We start from the raw sequence: 20,326 nt of genomic DNA, 5'->3' as shown, positions 1-20,326 counted from the left end.
TTACATCAAATAGGGGACTTTCTGTCTCATATGTGCTACTAAAGGTTATTGAAAAAAAATTAAAATAACATCCAACCACTTAACCCCCCCGCAAAAAATAAAAAATTTGAGCCTACACCTGTCTCCACATATGCGCACACACGAATGTAAAGACAATCTGTCTGAGGCACCTTTGTGAAAATGTTGCTGGCACTACACATGTCGCATATTACCATACACACCAGCGTGAGAGCAATAATTCTATGCCTAATATTCACAATTACCTCTAAAGGCTCTTTCATACAGGCAGTAATGCTTACCATCCTCAGAAATGAGATGTGCGGTGCTGCGTGTCAAATTCTGCATCCCGAGTTAAAGCCACGGCCAAAAAGCAAAGCCTTGCAGCTGTGGCATGTGTACATGCCTGACGGCCTGTAAAGTTAAAATTCCGGTGGGTGGTGGGATCTGTAAAATCACAGCTCATCCACTTGATTTTAACAACCTCCTTACCCACAAGGACCCTAAAGTGATGACTTGGTCATCAGTTTGTGGGCATATACAATTTTAAAGCTTGATGTGTTGACAATCTATGTAATTGACACATCTCCTCTTTTATAAGATTGGGTAATATATCGTGTGCCCTAAAATTAACTTTTGTGTATTATTTGTGAAAATTTGTGTTTGATACCACAATTTTAGACTCCAGGGTTTCAGCTTTCAGAAAATATGAGTATATAATGTTTTGGGGTTTTACTTAATCTTCAGGCCTAAAATTATTTTTTAAAAGATGTGCAGGAAAAAAAAAAGCAAACATGTCCCCAGCAGTGAAAGGGTTAAATACAGCAGTCATACCCCAATCTAATTTTAAAGTGAAAATAATTTTTTTTTTGTAGTTTTGGCTGTTACACCTGCGTTTTTGGGGTTTTTTTTATCAAATAGTAATAGGAATAAATTGATCGGTGGTAGCAGTAGCCACAACCGATCTAAAAGCTATAGGAAAATGTACTCTTTAAAAAAACAAAGCTAAATCTGTCAACTTCATACAAATTAGCCCATGGCAGACCAGTTTGATAGTATGGTTTCAGAGTTTCTTTTTGCATTAGAACACTTCAAAACCACAACCTCACATTACACAGCCCCCCCCCCCCCCCCCCAAATATCCAGTTATTCTGAAAATGTGGACTGGTGTTTGGTGGAAATATATAGTCAAAGCACTGGAGCTAGGGAAAAGGGCAGACTGCAACAAAAAGTAAGTGTAAAAGTCTACACTCTTAGACTGCCTACCCTTTCCCAAATGGACCATCCAAGAAAAAGACAGACAATCCTTAAAGGAGAGAAGGGTGCTGCCACATGGAGCTAGTAGGTGGCAAACCTTGATAAGTGCCCTCTTCCCTCTCTTTCCTCTATTCCTGTGCGCCTTCGACCTTCACTCCTTCTGCTCCTCCCCTTCCTTCTCCACCTCCTTCTATGTAATTATGACACTGGTGAACTAGGGTTATATGGGGAACATATGCCCACTGATTTATACATGGTAAAGAACTGGTGAAAAACAGCCCCTTTGCTCCAGTTCTTGGTTTTGTATTAACGTACTACATTTCTTCCTGTCATCACTTTTTTTTTGTAATTCCATTTTTGCTTGTTTTGTTTGATTTACTTTTTTCATACTTTAACCGCAAGGCTGTCCCTGTCCTAGTCAAGCAAACAAGAACAGGGATGGTAATGCAGATTGGGTAAAAATAATGGCATCTGGCAAGGGGGAACCAATTAGGCCTTATAGGGTTGCCACATTTGGTGGGAGTCTCATCTCAATCCATCTCGGTCCTTGTTGGCCATTTCCTTTTGAGTCTTTCTCCAGGGCTGAGAGGGAAAGGGCAGGCAGCAGCAAGAATTAATCATACAATCCCATGGTCATTTGCTGCCCATCCTTCCCTACAAAGCCTTAAAACTCAAAGCAGCATTTGCCATTAGCCACCTCACCATCACAGTAACAACCTTACTTTTTTTTTTTTTAAGAAAATTTATTGGGTTTTTAAGTCATACATTGTGTCGACCAAACAATTGAGATATAGAAGAAACACATATCACAAATCACAACCTTACTCTTTAATGACTGGCATAGTACCACTGGATTGGCGTAAGGCCAATGTGGTGCCAATATTTAAAAAGGGGTCAAAATCTTTACCAATTATTTTTATAGACCTGTTCATTTAACTTCTGTAGTTGGGAAGATACTGAAGATTTTAAGAAAAAACCACATCGATGAGTTCTTGCTGGAAAAAAATATTTTAAGTAACAGACAGCATGGATTCATGAAAGACAGAAGTTGTCAAACTACTCCGATTTCTTTTTATAAGGAGGTGAGCAAAACCTTGGACAGGTAAGGTAAAGTCTACAGGCTTGGAAAAATCTTATTGTAAATGGATAGAAACCTGGCTATAAGATCGTCTTCAAAGAGTAGTGGTTAATGATTCATACTCTGAATGGTCTAAGGTTGTCAGTGGTGTACTCCAAGGTTCAGTATTGGGACCCTTAGTTTTTTTTACCATTTCAGGCTTTGCAGATGACACCAAGCTGTGCAGTGGAATAATGTCCTTACAGGCTGTCTTCAATTTACAAGCTGACCTCAATGCAATGTTTAATTGGGCAACTATGTGGCAAATGAGGTTTAATGTTGATAAATGTAATATTATGTACTTGGGGGGCTAAGAATATGCATGCATCATACCCACTAGGGGAAGTACAACTGGGGGAATCAATGGTGGAGCAGGATCTGGGAGTTCTGGTAGATCGCAGGCTTAATAATGGCATGCAATGTCAAGCTGTGGTTTCTAAAGTGAGGAAAATCCTCTCTTGTATTAAAAGAGGTATAGACTCCAGAGAGAGATATAATTTTACCCCTGTACAAATCATTAGTAAGACCTAATCTAGAATATGCAGTTCAATTTTGGGCGCCAATTCACAAAAAGAACATTGGGGAACTGGAGAGAGTACAGAGAAGGGCAACGAAACTGATAAGAGGCATGGAGGAGCTCAGCTATGAGGAAAGATTAGAGGAACTAAATTTATTCTCTCTTGAGAAGAGAAGACTAAGGGGATATGATCAACGTGTATAAATACATCATTGGTTCATATAGTAAACTCGGTGTAGAGCTATTCACCCTGAGGTCATCACAGAGGACAAGGGGGAACTCTTTATGTCTGAAGGAAAAGAAATTTAATCTCCAACCAGGTAAAGGTTTCTTCACAGTGAGAGCTGTGAAAATGTGGAATAGACTCCCTCAAGAGTTGTTTCTGGTGAGCTCAGTGGATTGCTTTAAAAAAGGCCTGGATTCTTTCTTAGATACACAAAATATAACTGGATACTAACATTTATAGGTAAAGTTGATCAGTGGAATATCCGATTGCCTCTCGGGGAATCAGGAAGGATTTTTTTCCCCCTGCAGGAGCAAACTGGATCATGCTTGGCTGGGGTTTTTTTTTTTGCCTTTCTCTAGATCAACTGTGGGTATAGGATTGTAACTTTTTTTTTTTTGTGTGTTAATGGTTGAATTGGATGGACTATTGTCTTTTTTTTCAGCCGGACTATGTAACTTTACAAACAATACCCCATAATGACAACGTGAAGGAAGTTTGTTTTGAAATCTTTGCAATTTATTAAAAAATGGGGAAAAAAACACATACATACAGTAAGTATTCACAGCCTTTGCCATGACACTCAAAATTGAGCTCTGGTATATCTTGTTCCCACTGATCACCCTTGAGATGTTTCCACAACTTGATTGGAGCTCACCTATGGGAAATTTAGTTGATTGAACATGATTAGGAAAGGCATAAACTTGTCTATATAAGCTCCTACAGTTAACAGTGCATGTCAGAGCACAAACCAAACCATGAAGTCCAAGGAATTGTCCGTAGGCCTTTCGAGACAGGATTGTATCAAGGCACAGATCTGGGGAAGGGTACAGAAAAATTTTTGCAGCATTGACAGTCCCCATGAACAGTGGCCCCTATCATCCATAAAGGGAAGAAGTTTGGAACCACCAGGAATCTTCCTAGAGCAGGCCGCCCTGCCAAAATGAGCGATCGAGGGAGAAGGGCCTTAGCCAGGGAGGTAACCAAGCACCCCGATGGTCACTCTGAAAGCTGCAGCGTTTCTCTGTGAAGAGAGGGGAACCTTCCGGAAGAACAAGCATCTCTGCAGCACTGCAGCAATCAGGCCTGTATGGTAGAGTGGCCAGACGGAAGTCACTCAGTAAAAGGCAAATGACAGCCCGCCTGGAGTTTGCCAAAAGGCACTTGAGGGACTCTCATACCATGAGAAACAAAACTCTCTGGTCTGATGAAACAAAGATTGAACTCTTTGGCCTGAATGCCAAGCGTCATATCTGGAGGAGACCAGGCACCACTCGACACCTGGCCAATACCATCCCTACAGTGAAGCATGGAGGTGGCAGCATCATGCTGTGGGGATGTTTTTCAGCAGCAGGGACTGGGAGACTAGTCAGGATCGAAGGAAAGATGAATGCAGCAATGTACAGAGCCATCCTTGCTGAAAACCTGTTCAAGAGCGCTCTGGACCTTAGACTGGGACGACGGTTCATCTTTCAACAGGACAATGATCCTAAGTACACAGCCCACATAACAAAGGAGTGGCTATGGGCTAACTCTGTGGATGTCCTGGAGTGGCCCAGCCCGATTAAACATCTCTGGAGAGATCTGAAAATGGCTGTGCACTGATACTCCCCATATCCAACCTGATGAAGCGTGAGAGGTACTGCAAAGAAAAATGGAAGAAATTGCCCAAAGAATAGGTGTGCCAAGCTTGGAAAAAAAAACACCTTGAGGCTGTAATTGGTGCTAAAGTCGCTTCAACAAAGTATTGAGCAAAGGCTGTGAATACTTATGTACATGTTTTTTTTTATTTTTAATAAATTGCAAAGATTCCAAAACGAACTTCTTTCATGTTGTCATCATGGGGTATTGTTTGTAGAATGTTGAGGAAAAAAATGAATTTAATCCATTTTGGAGTAAAGCTGTAACAAAATGTGACAAAAGTTAAGGGCTGTGAATACCTTCGGGATGCACTGTAAAATGATTACAAGAGAATATTCCAATGGACTACTGCCTGTCAAGGATGTACCATTGGCTGAAGGTGGCCAAATATCCCCTGGAGGCACTAGCCTTACCTGCTGCATGTTCCATGTCCGAGAGGGGTTTCAGCACAGGGGGGAAATTTGTGACCAAAAAGCTGACTTTAATAAAATGACTTATCAACACCCACTGCTGATGCTACAAAAAAAAAATCCACATTTATTTTGTATACAATCAAGAGAAGACTACACACTTTTTGGGAATATGGGCAGACAGTATCTGCTGCAATTACCTAGTGTGAGGGTGTGCGATGCTTATGGTGCACTGTGTTTTTACTTTTTTTTAAAAAAAATGAAGTGAAATGCTGCTTAAAAAAAAAAGGCAGCTCTTTAGTGGATTGTCGGCACTGCCAGGTGCACTCATACCCCAAGCTAAAGGTTATTAAAAAAAAAAAGTTAAATACCCCAATTATTGAAAAAGTGCAGCTAATGTGTTAACAATTGAAGTGCAAACTATCGGTTATTGTGGACAAATATTGGTACTTAACCTGTTGCAACCAGCCTCACATGTATATGAAATGCGAGCATTCTTCATACATGTAAGCCGGCACTGGTGCTGGAAGCTTGCTAAGTAGTTGTGATGATATGCACAGCTTTACTAACACATGCTAAAGTTCCCTAATTTAGTCCATTTAAAACTAAGCCACTGGGTCCTTAACGTCTATAAATAGCCTCCGTCCATTTAAATGTACTCAGTAATGCTCACCATCCCAAGCATTAAGATAGAATGGGGAAGCTTCTTATAGTATAGCATTTTTATTAAAACTTTTTGTACAATAATATCGTAAAGGACAAGCCAAATACATGAAACTGGGAACGCGATTTGTGTTCCAGGAAGCAGAAATGACATCACTGGAAGCCCTACCTACTTGTTTTCGTAATCTACATGCGACATCATCAGGAGCAGCTCCAGGTCATGTCACTATACCTCACATCTGCCTCCTGTGCTAGCTTGGCACTCAAAATTCAATAAGAATACAACCAGCAATGGGCAGGACTGCATTCCCATGGGATTTTGAGTGCCTATCCCAGCAGTCAGAAGTAAAGTACGATGGCCTGTGCCTCCCGGAAATGTCAGAAGCCGAGGATGAGGTAAGTATATTTTTCTCTTTAGCAACAAGTTTATTTTAAAATTGCCTGTGGGGCAGCTGGCAATAGCATGGGCCTTCCATTTACATGGAAGGTCCTCTTTTAAAATATCCTATGAAAACTCAATTGTAGCCAGCAACAATCAGCAATGTTGCTGCTTTCAAAAAGAAATGTCTCTTGTTATCACTGTAGTACATATGGACAGGGACAGGCTGTAAAGAGGCTACAGGCCACCAGCAGCATTAACCACTTGCCTACTGGGCACTTATACCCCATTCCTTACCAGGCCAATTTTCAGCTTTCAGCGCTGCCACACTTTGAATGACAATTGCGCGGTCCTGCAACATTGTACCTGTATGAAATTATTTTTTCATACAAATAGAGCTTTTTTTTGGTGGTATTTACTTGCTGCTGGGTGTTTTAATTTTTGTGCTATACACAAAAAAAGCAAAACATTTGAAAAAAAAAATTTTCTTTGTTTCTATTATAAAATTTTGCAAACAGGTAATTTTTCTCCACTGATGTGAGTTGATGAGACTGCACTAATAGGCAGCATTTACAGGTGGCACTGTTGAGCTGGCACTGATGATAGGCACTGACTGGCAGCACTGCTGGGCATCGATTATCAGGGCACTGATCTTCAGTGTCATGATGATCAGTGCTGATCCCTTCTCTGACCTTTTCGATTCCTATCACATGTAGTTCCAGGCGTCGGGCAGGTAGTTTTTTTCTACCTTTTAGCCCTGCTGCGGGCAAGCAGCATGCTCAACTGTCACTTGTGTGCGGCACTGCTGGGCACTGATCATCAGTGCCAATCCATCCTCTGAGAATTGCCGGTTCTTGGCAGTACTTTCCTCACGCTGTGACAGTGTGAGGAAAGTGCAGCCAATAACCAGCAATTGCATTTCCTGGTGATCAGTGTGTCATTGGACATGGCTGATCATGTGGTAAAAGGCCGCTGTGATTGGCCTTTTACCATACCACATGAATAGCTGTGTAATAAGACGTCCACCCAGAACTGGCCGGTCGCAGTAAAGCCGTCATTCAGCTATCTGCGGTTGGCAAGAGGTTAAAGCAGAGCTCCACCCAAAAGTGGAAGTTTCGCTTTAAGCCTTTGTCCCCCACTCCCTGTTAAGGATTGGCACCTTTGTGGAGCAGGTACCCAAATTTGACAGGTACCTGCTCTCACTTCCACTGTGATCGCCTAGGTGATTGGAAACAGAAGGTGTCACCCCCCCTCTCCCCATGGTCTTCTGGGACACGTGACAAGTCCCAGAAGACTATGGGGCCATTCACAAAGCACGGCACTTCTCGTGCATGCACAGTGGGCACTTGGCTGTGAAGCCACAAGCTGTCACAGCTGGGTGCCCAAATTGAATATGCCAGGGAGAGAAGACGGCCAGTGAAACCAGCTGTAGTGAGGACACCGCTGGACCAAGGGACAAGTAAGTGTCTGTATTTTAAAAGTCAGCAGCTACAGTTTATGTAGCTGCTGACTTATTTTTTATTATTCCAGCTGGAACTCCGCTTTAAGATGTGACAAATGGTGAAAAAAGGTACAAAACCTCTCCTCCCCTTCCCATCCCTGAGCTTTCCAAGATAAATGAGTATTTTGTCACATGACATTAAGTAATAGTTTACATCTATTTTTACCAGAGAAGCCATTGGCTACAAGCCCTACACCAAGCTCTCCCTGTGTAATTTGCCATCATCATGCTTTCTCTATCATGGATAAAACACACAGGTTGATTTTTTTTTAAACTGGAGATTGCAAAATCTAGCGCACCTCTGCATTAAAACCAATCAGCTTCCAAGTTTTATTGTCAAAGCTTAATTGAACAAGCTGAAGGTAGAAGCTGACTGGCTACCATGCACAGCTGCACCAGATTTTGCACTCTTCAGTTTTGTAAATCAACCCCACTGTCGATCTGACAAATTTCTGTATAGATTTTCAGGGACCACAAATCAAATCAAAGTTTTTTTCTATGCTGCTGGCGCTTTGTCGTTGAGCAACTTCCAGCCGTGTCTGTGATCAGTGAAAATTACATTTGGAGCATTAGTTGAGAAAAATGAAGTGGTTGTCATTTTCAGAATTCAGTTTTCTCTGCTACCACAAGCCCAAACAAAAACAAAATTATTCAAACATGTCATGGAAGATTCCTTTTTAAGCTTGGCCATACAATTACCAGTTTTTTTGATCAGCCAGCTTAAATCCTCTCCACTGAACTTTTGCAATCTGACACTGGGACTCTTCTGCTGTCAGAATACACTGATCAGCACTACAGCCAATTGGCTGCATGCACTGTTTGAAATAATTTACCACCAATCTCGTTAGGAGCTGATCATTAGATCAACTCCTCTTGAAGAGAAATGGCCATAGATTGATCGCAATTCCTCCAGTTTTTGCTGAACCAGCCGAATTGGATCCAGCTAAGGTCAGCTGTAGATTTGCATCCTTCTTCCAGGAGCTTTCACAGTTATTAAGAAAACATATATAATGTTTTTTTGTAAAGTTTCATTTACAAAGCAATTACTGATCAGTACAGGTGATTATTTATTTTTCTGATTGAAAACTTCCTAGTTCAGACTCCGCCCTGTTTGCGTAATCTTTTTGATACTCAGGAGGTTGGCTAAAGGAATTTAGAAATGAATGGCTGAGATGGACAAAAGGTTATTTTTCAACAAAAAAGACAATTTTATCTGTATGTAATGTTTTGATCCCGTGCCCCATTGTTTGTTGTTTGAAAGCACTTGAACATGATTTCCATTTAAGTCTGGCTTGAACGTTGCCAGTGCCTCCAAAATAGCTCTTAGTTCCCTTTCATTGGATGAACTGCGAGCCCAAGTTTTGTTCTATCTTCCCTGTGTTATGCATGGCTCTTATGGGCACCCCAGTCCCATGTACTTGCATCTGTTGTTATTCTCAAGGTGCTCAACTGTCCTTTACTTCCTCTACCGTGCCTTGCTTTTCCATCAAATTTTCAACAATCAGGGTAGCTGCTGAAGTATTGTAGCTAGAAGTATTTGGTAAAGGACTTTGGAAAGAGGACTCTTGAAGAAGGGACCTAAACAATTGGAAAATGTGCCATCAACACTCTCATGCTGTCCATAAGTCCCTAAAAGAGACCTGCTGTCTCCTTCACTAACTTGACTAAGCAATCCTTACATAGCGTCTTCTTCCAGGAAGTAGAAAGTCTTTTCTTGCATTCAGCATACTTTTTCCTTGGAGGTTGTAAGCTCCCTCCATCATCTTTCTCTTCTTGTCCTTCTGTCTAAAATCAGAATCAAATCTAATTACGCCTGGCCAGGACTGTTACAGGGAAGAGGTGAAAATCACCGTGTGCCACCAACAGGGCCACCCGAGTGCTCTCCTCCCCCAATTTCCTCAGCACTCCACCCACCCCCAAGAAAGCCACTGGCAAATGTCAGCGTACATCACCAGATATGCCTCCTCTGAAAGTAGCAGCCTCCATCCTGGTTGTCGGAGGTAAAAGGTTTCCTGGCAGCAGAAATAACCATCTGAAGCTCTGCCTTGGCCCTTGTCTGTCAGTGTGGGGTCCTGGCATGTCACTGTAGATCGGGCACCCACCTGTAGCTGTGACTTGTAACAGTGCTTCCCCATGCCCTGTATTTTATGTTTCCCCACCAGCCCTTGGTCAAAATGGCTTTCCTTCCACTTCCACCCTAAAACCTCACATCCAGCGGAACGGCATCAGTGCGGTCATGCAGGATGTTAAATCATCCCCCGTGTTGAACACTCAGCCATGCCCCCTGCAAAAAAATAATCCCCCAGGAAGCCATGAGAGCGGGTTCTTCCAAACCAGGTACCACAGTGCAGCATTCATGCAGCTGGAACTCAATCACAGTCCTATCCCTCTACTGACATATGGTTTCTCCACTACCTGAAAGACCCCCTGGAACAGAAAAAAATAGCATAGTGTATAGGGAGAGGGGGTCCCTGCTCCACTCCAAGGCTAATCAGAAAAAATGTAAGCCATGAAGGGCTTGGGTACCCACATCTTCCCAGGTTCACTGCCCCTGTTGTGAGACGTCTGTACCCAGGAGGCCCCTGCCACCTAGCACAAAGGCCTGAAGGAAAAGAAAAATAATTAATTTTGTGATCCTGTCTAACCAGAGGAAACACACAAACTGAGGATCTGGGTCTTTGCCCTGGCTTTTCATCTTAATGTGGATCATGTGTTGTAGGTGGGAGGACCTTCTGTCTCTCTCTCGCAAGCCATCTTGGAGGATGACTTGGGAAATCTAATTGCCAAATTTAGATAACTCTCACTGGGAGACCCTGATTTTACAGGGAAGTCATAACTACAATAAAAGAACTGAAAATGTATAAATATGTGAGCCATGAGAGCTTTTCAGCCCTATTCTCCTAAAATGTGGTTGACATGTTAGCACCCCACCTCTCCTAATGATACAACTCCCTAAGAAAGGATGGCCACCTAAACCCGGATATGCTATAAGACCAAACATTGTGATGTTACTGAAACCAGGCAAAAATTCTTAAACATGGTCTAATATCTGACCCATTTCTTTATTAAAGTATAACTATAGGCAAAACTTTTTTTTAGTTTTGGATAGAGTGGAGAGGGTTTGGAACACCTGTCAAGTTTTTATTGTTGTCTGTGTCCCTATTAAGGAGATTAACCCTATTTGTCCTGTTTACTATCATCATAGAGAGTGAAAGTAAAAGAAAATTCCAAATTTTGGGTTTCCCGCAGACAAGTAATAGAAGGGAAATCTTCAAATGGGGACACTAGTTCTGGTGATCTGGTGGCTCTTAATTGATTCCCTTAATTTGCAGGGATTTCCTAGCACACTGTTTGACGAGGGAACAGGAAGTGAAGGGAAATCTCCTCAATGGGACACAAATGACAAAAAAAACCCAACAGGAGTTATAACCCGTACTTTATCCAAAATGAAAATAAAAACTGTAAACATAGATGTGAAAATACTAACCAGAATTTTAGCTAAAATGTAATTTGGCCCATAATAATAGTGATAACATAATGCAGTGACAGGTTCCTTTTAAGGAGAAATTTGTGGTCTATTAAACCCCTAATGTAACCTTTGCACTTTGTTGCAGCTGATAGAGCATACTAGGTCAATTGCAAGTGTATAAAAGTGACCAGGCATCTTTTTCAGCTGCCTGAACACTTCTATGTTTAGGGATAAGTTCACCTTTTCACAGAAAATATTAAATGTGCATTTACCATTTCTTGTTTTGGGAGCATGGAAAGCATTGCAATAGTGATCAACAGATCGCTGGTGCCATGCATGACTCCTGCAGACCTGTCAGTGTATCTGTGTACTTGTAGCTCGTATGGGCAAGGTACAAGCACACAGACACACTGACAGGAAGAATCAATGAACTACTACAGTGTTGAACAGCGCCATTGTAGTTCATTGAGATCCTGTAGTTTTCCTCATTTACAAAATACTGTGAATGAGTGACGGGGCTGGGTGGGAGGAGCCCCTCAAGGCCACATTTTTTTTTTCAAAAATGTGACAGCAGGGGGTGGGGGGAAGTCCCTTTCTGACATGTTACATGCTAAACCCTGAATATGGGTGTAACATGTTACAAATAGGTGAATTTATCCTTTAAGCTTTGACAATAAAACCTGGAAGTTGATTGGTTTCTATGCAGAGCTGCACTAGGTTTTACACTCTCCAATTGTAGTAAATGTTTCCCGCTGCCTTCCATGGTTTTCTTGGGTTCTCCCATCCCACAGGGGAGCTTGAGAATGCAGCCTGCAGTTCTGCTGGCTGACCATGGAGCTGAGGGGAGACCAGAATGCCTCCAGTCATCTCTATGGTCTAAGAGAACAGAAGCTATGAGCATTTCATCATTTCGTTTCACCAGATATAAACAGTGCCATTTTAAAATTGGGAAAGTAAGTATCTGATCACACTGATCTTGGTAAGAGCAGATGCTTTAAGGGCAGAGGAGAGATCTAGAGTCTAATAGTTCTGGTATTGTCACATGACTTCAGGGAAATGTTTGCTGATAACCTGTGGTACCCCAGCCAGGGCCGTCTTTAAGATTGATCGTACCCCGGGCAAACATTTTTTTTGGGCCCCCCACTCTGATATACAAAAAACAGACATATAAAACATAGACACATAAAACATAGACAAAGACACAAACATATACAGTGGGGCAAAAAAGTATTTAGTCAGCCAATTGTGCAAGTTCTCCCACTTAAAAAGATGAGAGAGGCCTGTAATTGGCATCATCGGTAGACCTCAACTATGAGAGACAAAATGAGAAAAAAAATCCAGACAATCACAGTGGCTGATTTGGAAAGAATTTATTTGCAAATTATGGTGGAAAATAAGTATTTGGTCACCTACAAACAAGCAAGATTTCTGGCTCTCACAGATCTGTACCTTCTTCTTTAAGAGGCTCCTCTGTCCTGCACTCATTACCTGTATCAACGGCACCTGTTTGAACTTGTTATCAGTATAAAAGACACCTGTCCACAACCTCAAAACAGTCACACTCCAAACTCCACTATGGTGAAGACCAAAGAGCTGTCGAAGGACACCAGAAACAAAATTGTAGACCTGCGCCAGGCTGGGAAGACTGAATCTGCAATAGGCAAGCAGCTTGGTGTGAACAAATCAACTGTGGGAGCAATAATTAGAAAATGGAAGACATACAAGACCACTGATAATCTCCCTCGATCTGGGGCTCCACGCAAGATCTCACCCCGTGGAGTCAAAATGATCACAAGAATGGTGAGCAAAAATCCCAGGACCACACGGGGGGACCTAGTGAATGACCTGCAGAGAGCTGGGACCAACATAACAAAGGCTACCATCAGTAACACACTACGCCGCCAGGGACGCAGATCCTGCAGTGCCAGACGTGTCCCCCTGCTTAAGCCAGTACATGTCCGGGCCCGTCTGAAGTTTGCTAGAGAGCATTTGGATGATCCAGAAGAGGATTGGGAGAATGTCATATGGTCAGATGAAACCAAAATAGAACTGTTTGGTAGAAACACAACTCGTCGTGTTTGGAGGAGAGAGAATGCTGAGTTGCATCCAAAGAACACCATACCTACTGTGAAGCATGGGGGTGGCAACATCATGCTTTGGGGCTGTTTCTCCGCAAAGGGACCAGGACAACCGATCCATGTACAAGACAGAATGAATGGGGCCATGTATCGTGAGATTTTGAGTGCAAACCTCCTTCCATCAGCAAGGGCATTGAAGATGAAACGTGGCTGGGTCTTCCAACATGACAAAGATCCCAAACATACTGCCCAGGCAACGAAGGAGTGGCTTCGTAAGAAGCATTTCAAGGTCCTGGAGTGGCCTAGCCAGTCTCCAGATCTCAACCCCATAGAAAACCTTTGGAGGCAGTTGAAAGTCTGTGTTGCCCAGCGACAGCCACAAAACATCACTGCTCTAGAGGAGATCTGCATGGAGGAATGGGCCAACATACCAGCAACAGTGTGTGCCAACCTGGTGAAGACTTACAGGAAACGTTTGACCTCTGTCATTGCCAACAAAGGATATATAACAAAGTATTGAGATGAGCTTTTGATATTGACCAAATACTTATTTTCCACCATAATTTGCAAATAAATTCTTTCCAAATCAGCCAATGTGATTGTCTGGATTTTTTTTCTCATTTTGTCTCTCATAGTTGAGGTCTACTTATGATGCCAATTACAGGCCTCTCATCTTTTTAAGTGGGAGAACTTGCACAATTGGTGGCTCACTAAATACTTTTTTGCCCCACTGTACACATCACACACAAAATTTTCACAGTGGGGTTGCAAAGTAATACAGCAAGTCCGTGCAGGCTGAGGTGAGGAGGAGCTTTTGCCTGTGTGGATCCCCCGTCTCCTCCCTCCTCTGCTGTCCTATAGAGATTGATGTGTAGAGGGAGGGTTCTGAGCGGCCTCCGGGAGAGGAGTGCTGTCAAATGTAAAAACAGAACCAGTGCTTCTGTATTTACAACTGACAGAAGTGAGCAGTGCTGAATGTGGCGAAATTAAAGCTGAAAAATAAAACCCCTGGCTGGCAGCTCAGGGGGCAGCTGCTTTGGGCCCCACAACGACTGGGCCCTGGGCAGCTGCCTCTTTTGCCCGCATTAAAGACGGCCTGACCCCAGCAATAGGGTACCTGCGGTCATACATCTGTCATACATCTCAGAGAATCAGGTCAACATGACATCCAGCCAGTTGCCTAACCCCAGAGGTGGAGGGACACAGTCAGTCACCAGTCCCAGGTGTTGGGACCCAGCCTATGTGATTCAAACAGCTGGGCATCTCATTTGAACCCAGCACTTCTGCTTACTAGGACCTTTCCCTCTGAATGTATACAACAGATAGATATCTTTTATGGACTCATATCAGAACTGGTTGGAGCTCCCTGAGGGCACTCCTGGTAATTAGTCATTACTTGAGGCTGGTTGCTTGGAGGATATTTAGTTCTTCCTGTGCAACTCCCTCTTGCCTTGCTGTTCTGCCCATGTGCCCCTCATAGCTGTACTCTGTTCCTGATCCTCCACCTGCCTGCTTGTTCCTGTTCTCATATACCATATCTCTGTCCTGGCTTGTTCCCTCTGCCTGATCCAGACACTGGTTACACTTATATCCTACTGATTGTATATAGGTACTTAGTAGTTTGTTCATGGATAGTACTCTCATTAGATTCACTGGTTTTGGTATACTGCCGGTAAGTTATATTGTCTATTGTGTTTTTAATAAATCATGTTATTTTGTACTTTATGCCTGGTGTTCTCTGTGTACGTCAACACATTTCTGGACACACTTGTGTCTCAGAACATCAGCATTCAGTATCTGTGACACTTGGGCTGCTTCAACACCTAACAGGATGATACAGCATCAATAAGGGTAGCTATAGCATCCTTCGGTTTGGGTGAAATATCAGTTACAGGTGGGTCATGGCCTGGCTCAAGGTCAAAATCAAAGATATTCGGTAGGGGAGGTAAAAAGGGACACACATTTTAGAAACAATATCAAAAGAGTTTTGCCATATGATAAAAGTTGCCATCTCTTGCATCCCCTTTTCAACACTTGATGGCGCTGACCAGAGGCCAATGCATCTGCAGGATAACATAGGACATAACAATATCCTATATTTGCACCTGTGAAATAATGAAGTCATACATTACACAATTGATGCAGTTACATGCGTAATAACGTGTGGGCACACGCAATGACGTGATCAAGTGGAGCCAATGAGAGGATATAAAAGAAAGGCTACCCGTGTTGCAAATGGTGTCTTTTATGCTGTTTATATGAATTCAATGTATTATTGGGGTGCGTTGAGCAGTTTTTATGTTGAGCACAAAATTCTGATGAAGCCTTTTAAATATGACAAAACATGCTGAGTTTTTGGGGTGGGTGTTTATTTGGGCATGCCTCTAATTTGGAAGATGGCTGTGGAGATTAGTGGAGAATAATTGCTACAGTTTAATATATCGATAAGAACTAGAGCCACAAATTCCAGTAGAATTTGCTTCAGCATCAGTAGCAGGGCTTACTTAGAAGGGAGTATTTTTTTTTATTTCCTTAAAAAGGAGTCTAGAAGAAGTAGTATTTTTATTTAGAAATGTGTTCCTAGTTGTCTTATTCCTCCAGTATTAGTAGAGATCCAGAATTTTATGTGATAGAAATTATGTTGGCATGTAGATGGGCAACAGTATCACATTGACAGGGCCATAGTAGCCACAGTGAGGAGGAAGGAGGAAGTCCGATCTCCAGTCCATTTTCCAAAATGGTGAATATATGATTAGAAAAAGTGGAAAAAAAAAATCACTCCATACCATTTTTGAAATAACGTTTAATGAGACTCTTGTAGGAAACGACATGCATAGGGTAATACATGTCATACATTTTTATGCAAAAATTATCATACTATAACCCTAGGTGTTAGTAGTTCAAGTACACTGCTCAAAAAAATTAAAGGAACACTTTGAAAACACATCAAGTCTCCATGGGGAAAAATATCATGCTGGATACTGATATGGACTGGGTAATGTGTTAGGAACATAAGGATGCCCCATCGCTTGATTGAATTCAGTCCTCTGTAGGTTAAGTTTAATTTCCAAGACACCCCAAAAATCAAAGAAAAAAAATGATGCAGCAGGCTAGTCTATTTTGCTGAAATTTCATTGCAGCAACTCAAAATAGTACTCAGTAGTTTGTATGGCCCCCACATGCTTGTATGCATGCCTGACAATGTCAGGGCATGCTCCTGAGAAGACAGATGGTGTCCTGGGGTATTTCCTCCCATATCTGGACAAGGGGATCACTGAGCTCCTGGACAGTCTGAGGTGCAACCTTGTGGCATCAGATGGACTGAAACATGATATCCCAGAGGTGGTCTATTGGATTTAGGTCAGGTGAGTCTGGGGGCCATTCAATGGTATCAATTCCTTCATCCTCTAATAACTGCCTGCATACTCTCACCACATGAGGCCAGGCATTGTCATGGACCAGGGGGAACACAGAATCCACTGTGCCAGTGTAGGGTTTGACAATAGTTCAAAGTATTTCATCCCGATACCTAATGGAAGTCAGGGGGCCATGGTCTAGCCTGTAGAGGTCTGTGCATCTCTCCATGGATATGCCTCCCCAGACCATCAATGACCCAACAAAACTGTCATGCTGAATGATGTTACAGGCACCATAATGTTCTCCATGGCTTTTCCAGACCCTTTCATGTCTGTCACATGTGCTCAGGGTGAACCTGCTCTCCTCTGTGAAAAGCACAGGGTGCCAGGGCAAACCTGCCAATTCTGGTGTTCAATGGTAAATGCCAATTGAGCGCTAAGGTGCTGGGCAGTGAGCAAAGGGCCCACTAGAAGATGTCATGCCCTCAGGCCACCCTCACGAAGTCTGTTTCTGATTGCTTGGTCAAAGACGTTCACACCAGTGGCCAGCTGGAGGTCATTTTGTAGGTCTCTGGCAGTGCTCATGCTGTTCCTCCTTGCACAAAGAAGCAGATACCGGTCCTGCTGCTGGGTTAAGGACCTTCTACGGCCCTGTCCAGCTCTCCTAGAGTAACTGCATCTCCTCCATGCTCTTGAGACTGTGCTGGGAGACACAGCAAACCTTCTGGCAATGGTAAGTATTGATGTGCCATCCTGGAGGAGTTGGACTGCCTGTGCAACCTCTGTAGGGTCCAGGTATCACCTCATGCTAAGAATAGAAGTATACCACTCAGGCAAACAATCCAGATCAATCCATGACAGGTGCAGGCTCTGGTTTGCCACCACACACAATGCAACAGGAAGAAGGGTCAGCCGCACACCGGATGATTAATCAATAAAGTGTATATTTATTGATCCATAGGACACACAAAACACCAGGACATGAATAAAGGACCTGTTAACGCGTTTCACACGATCTCGTGCTTAATCATAACCCGTTATGATTAAGCATGCGATCGTGTGAAACATGTTAACAGGTCCGGTATTCATGTCCTGGTGTTTTGTGTGTCCTATGGATCAATAAATATACACTTTATTCATCAATCCTCTGATGTACGGCTGGCCCTTCTTCCTGTTGCATCACCTCACGCTATCAGTAGTGACTCTGACCCTAGCCAAATGCAAAACTAGTGAAAAACTGTCAGAAAAGATGAGTAGGGGGAAAAAATGTCAGTAGCCTTTAAAACCATTCCTGTGTTGGGGGTCATCTCATTGTTGCCCATCGAGTGCACCTGTTGTTAATGTCATTAACACCAAAGCAGCTGAAACTGATTAACAACCCCCTCTGCTGTTTAACTGACCAGATCAATATCACAGGAGTTTGAGTTGATGCTATACTCTGATTAAAAAGTGTTTCTTCAATTTTTTTGAGCAGTGTACATAGGTTTCACATGAAATCTGACATTGGGGCAGAAAATTTCTATCTGAATAAAAATGAGGAAGCTGGTGAGGCAGTGGGCCAGCAGTATGGCCAGAGGAAGGAAGGGAGACAAAAATGGGGAAAACCATTACAGCAAAGGGTACCAAGCCTGTTGAAGTAAAGTACCACCCCCAATTAAGCTGAGAACCAAGAAAGAGCAAAAAAACAACAAAAAAAACCCACGAGCTAGAAAGTCCATCTGAACCTTTTTTCTTCAGCTTCTTTTCTGCCATGCATGTGAAATATCACTCCCAGAGGGGTACTCAATCTCTGCAGCAGTAAAGGGGGAATGCCTCAATGGCAAGTAATCGTAGGCCACAATAACCCATGTAGTGCAGAAACAGCTGCTGTATCGTGAATGCATGAGAGAGCCAGGAGAAGTTGTTGATCCAAAGTCCCACCTGGGAAGAGGAAAAGGCATGGAACACATCAACAGTAACCCGATTGAAAATTAGACAATAGGTATTAGACAAAAAGTAGCCCCACCACTGCGGGCTCACTGCTGCAACCACTGGAAAGGCCATTAGAGCTCCCACACACCCCATAGGGGGTCTACAGAATGAAAGAGCACCCAAGACTGAGAGTTTACTGCCCTATACCCATCATAGAAGGTCTAGTAGGCTCGATTAACAGGGGAATATACCCCTCCTGGTTTCACCCTTCACAAGGGGCATACCCCCACAAGCATCTTCAGGAACAGGGCTCACAAACTACATATACCTGTGAAGCCTCCTGCAGCTAACTGCACATGTTGCACTACATATATCAAGGGGAATGCCTACATCAGGATCCAGTGCAAGACAGCAATATTACAGGTCAGCACAATTCTTCATATGGTGGAGGTCCTGGTAAGGCCCCCCAAAACTCTGCTGGGCAGTTAACTCATTAGGAATCTGGATTAGAACCCAGAGTGATTACGGTGCAGCAGGAATTTTAATTGAAGAATCATCTTGCTTGAATATCATCATCAAAGAGAGGAAAACCTCCACAAAGAAAGCAAGCTTCTCTTAGTAGAGGAGAAAAAGTCCCCCCACCTAAGGACACAAAAAATAAAAAACTTTGGCTAGCAAGGCGTAGATGGGGTTATATAGGGGGTGTCCCTGTTGTATTCTTTTTTTGCAGTGTGCAATCACCTGAAGGTAGCTGCATATGACCAAGTTGTAATGTTTAACCACTTTGCCTCTCACATGTGTTCACCCCCCCCCCCCCCCCCCCCGTTAGTTCTCTTGGCAGTAAAAAGCACTAATTTTGAGTGTTTGTTTGTACTAGTGGGGTTTTTTTTGTGCCAGAAAACCACTCTCAAAAAACAAAACAGAAGGGTTTTTTTCCTGCCTCTAAACACAGAGGTTTAAAAAAAAAAAAAAAAAAAAAAAACCCACCTCTCAACTACCCAATGTACATGGATACATATGATAGCATTAGTTGTTTCTACAGGCAAAATGCTAAACTCCTGTAAAGCACTGTTTTGTTTTAAGCCAGTGTGCATGGAGACTGAAGATAGCAAGGTAATACATATATTGTTGTTATTTTTGTATTTTATAAAGGACAAACAAGGCTCTTTTTTGTGCAGTACAGGCATCTCTGAGGGAAAACCAGCAGGGCAATCACCAGTCCACACTGTAGGCCCCCCAGGGGAATCCTAACTTCACTCATCTCAGCAGGCATATGCCACAAAGGGACATGACTCCCAGCTGGGGGTCACCACCTGTAGAGAACTCTGTCAGTTCACAAGGCAATATATAATTGCACAGGGTCCTGCCATGCAAAATCGAGTGCCGAAATGCAACATTACAGGCTGTCTCCACATGCCCAGTATGGTGCCAGGGTACCATATCTCTTAGCAGAAAGTCATAGGTTAACAAATCCAGAGAAGCCAGTCTCCAACTCATGGATTGAAATCTTGAAGAAAAAAAAAAATGTTTTTTCCTGGGCAATGACCAGACGTTGACAGCATAACTATCATAATGCGTAACAAGATACCCTGTGTCCTGGAATGTATGATGAAGAAAAAAATATGTGTTACAAAGAAAAGCATCAAATGATGTATACTGAAGGGTGTGCTGTCCAAGACTGTTCTGGTGTAGGAACAGGCACATGGTAGGAGGATTGCCAATTACTGTTTTGATACCAATGCTTGCCACAGTGTTGCATACAAAATACAAAAAACAACATAATCCTTATTAGGGCATTGCAATCTGT

Source organism: Staurois parvus, unplaced genomic scaffold (assembly GCF_062004578.1).
Source record: "Staurois parvus isolate SC_StPar_1 unplaced genomic scaffold, SC_StPar_1.0 ptg000048l, whole genome shotgun sequence".
NCBI classification, from domain to species: Eukaryota; Metazoa; Chordata; class Amphibia; order Anura; family Ranidae; genus Staurois; species Staurois parvus.
Note: the sequence above shows the minus strand (reverse complement) of the source record.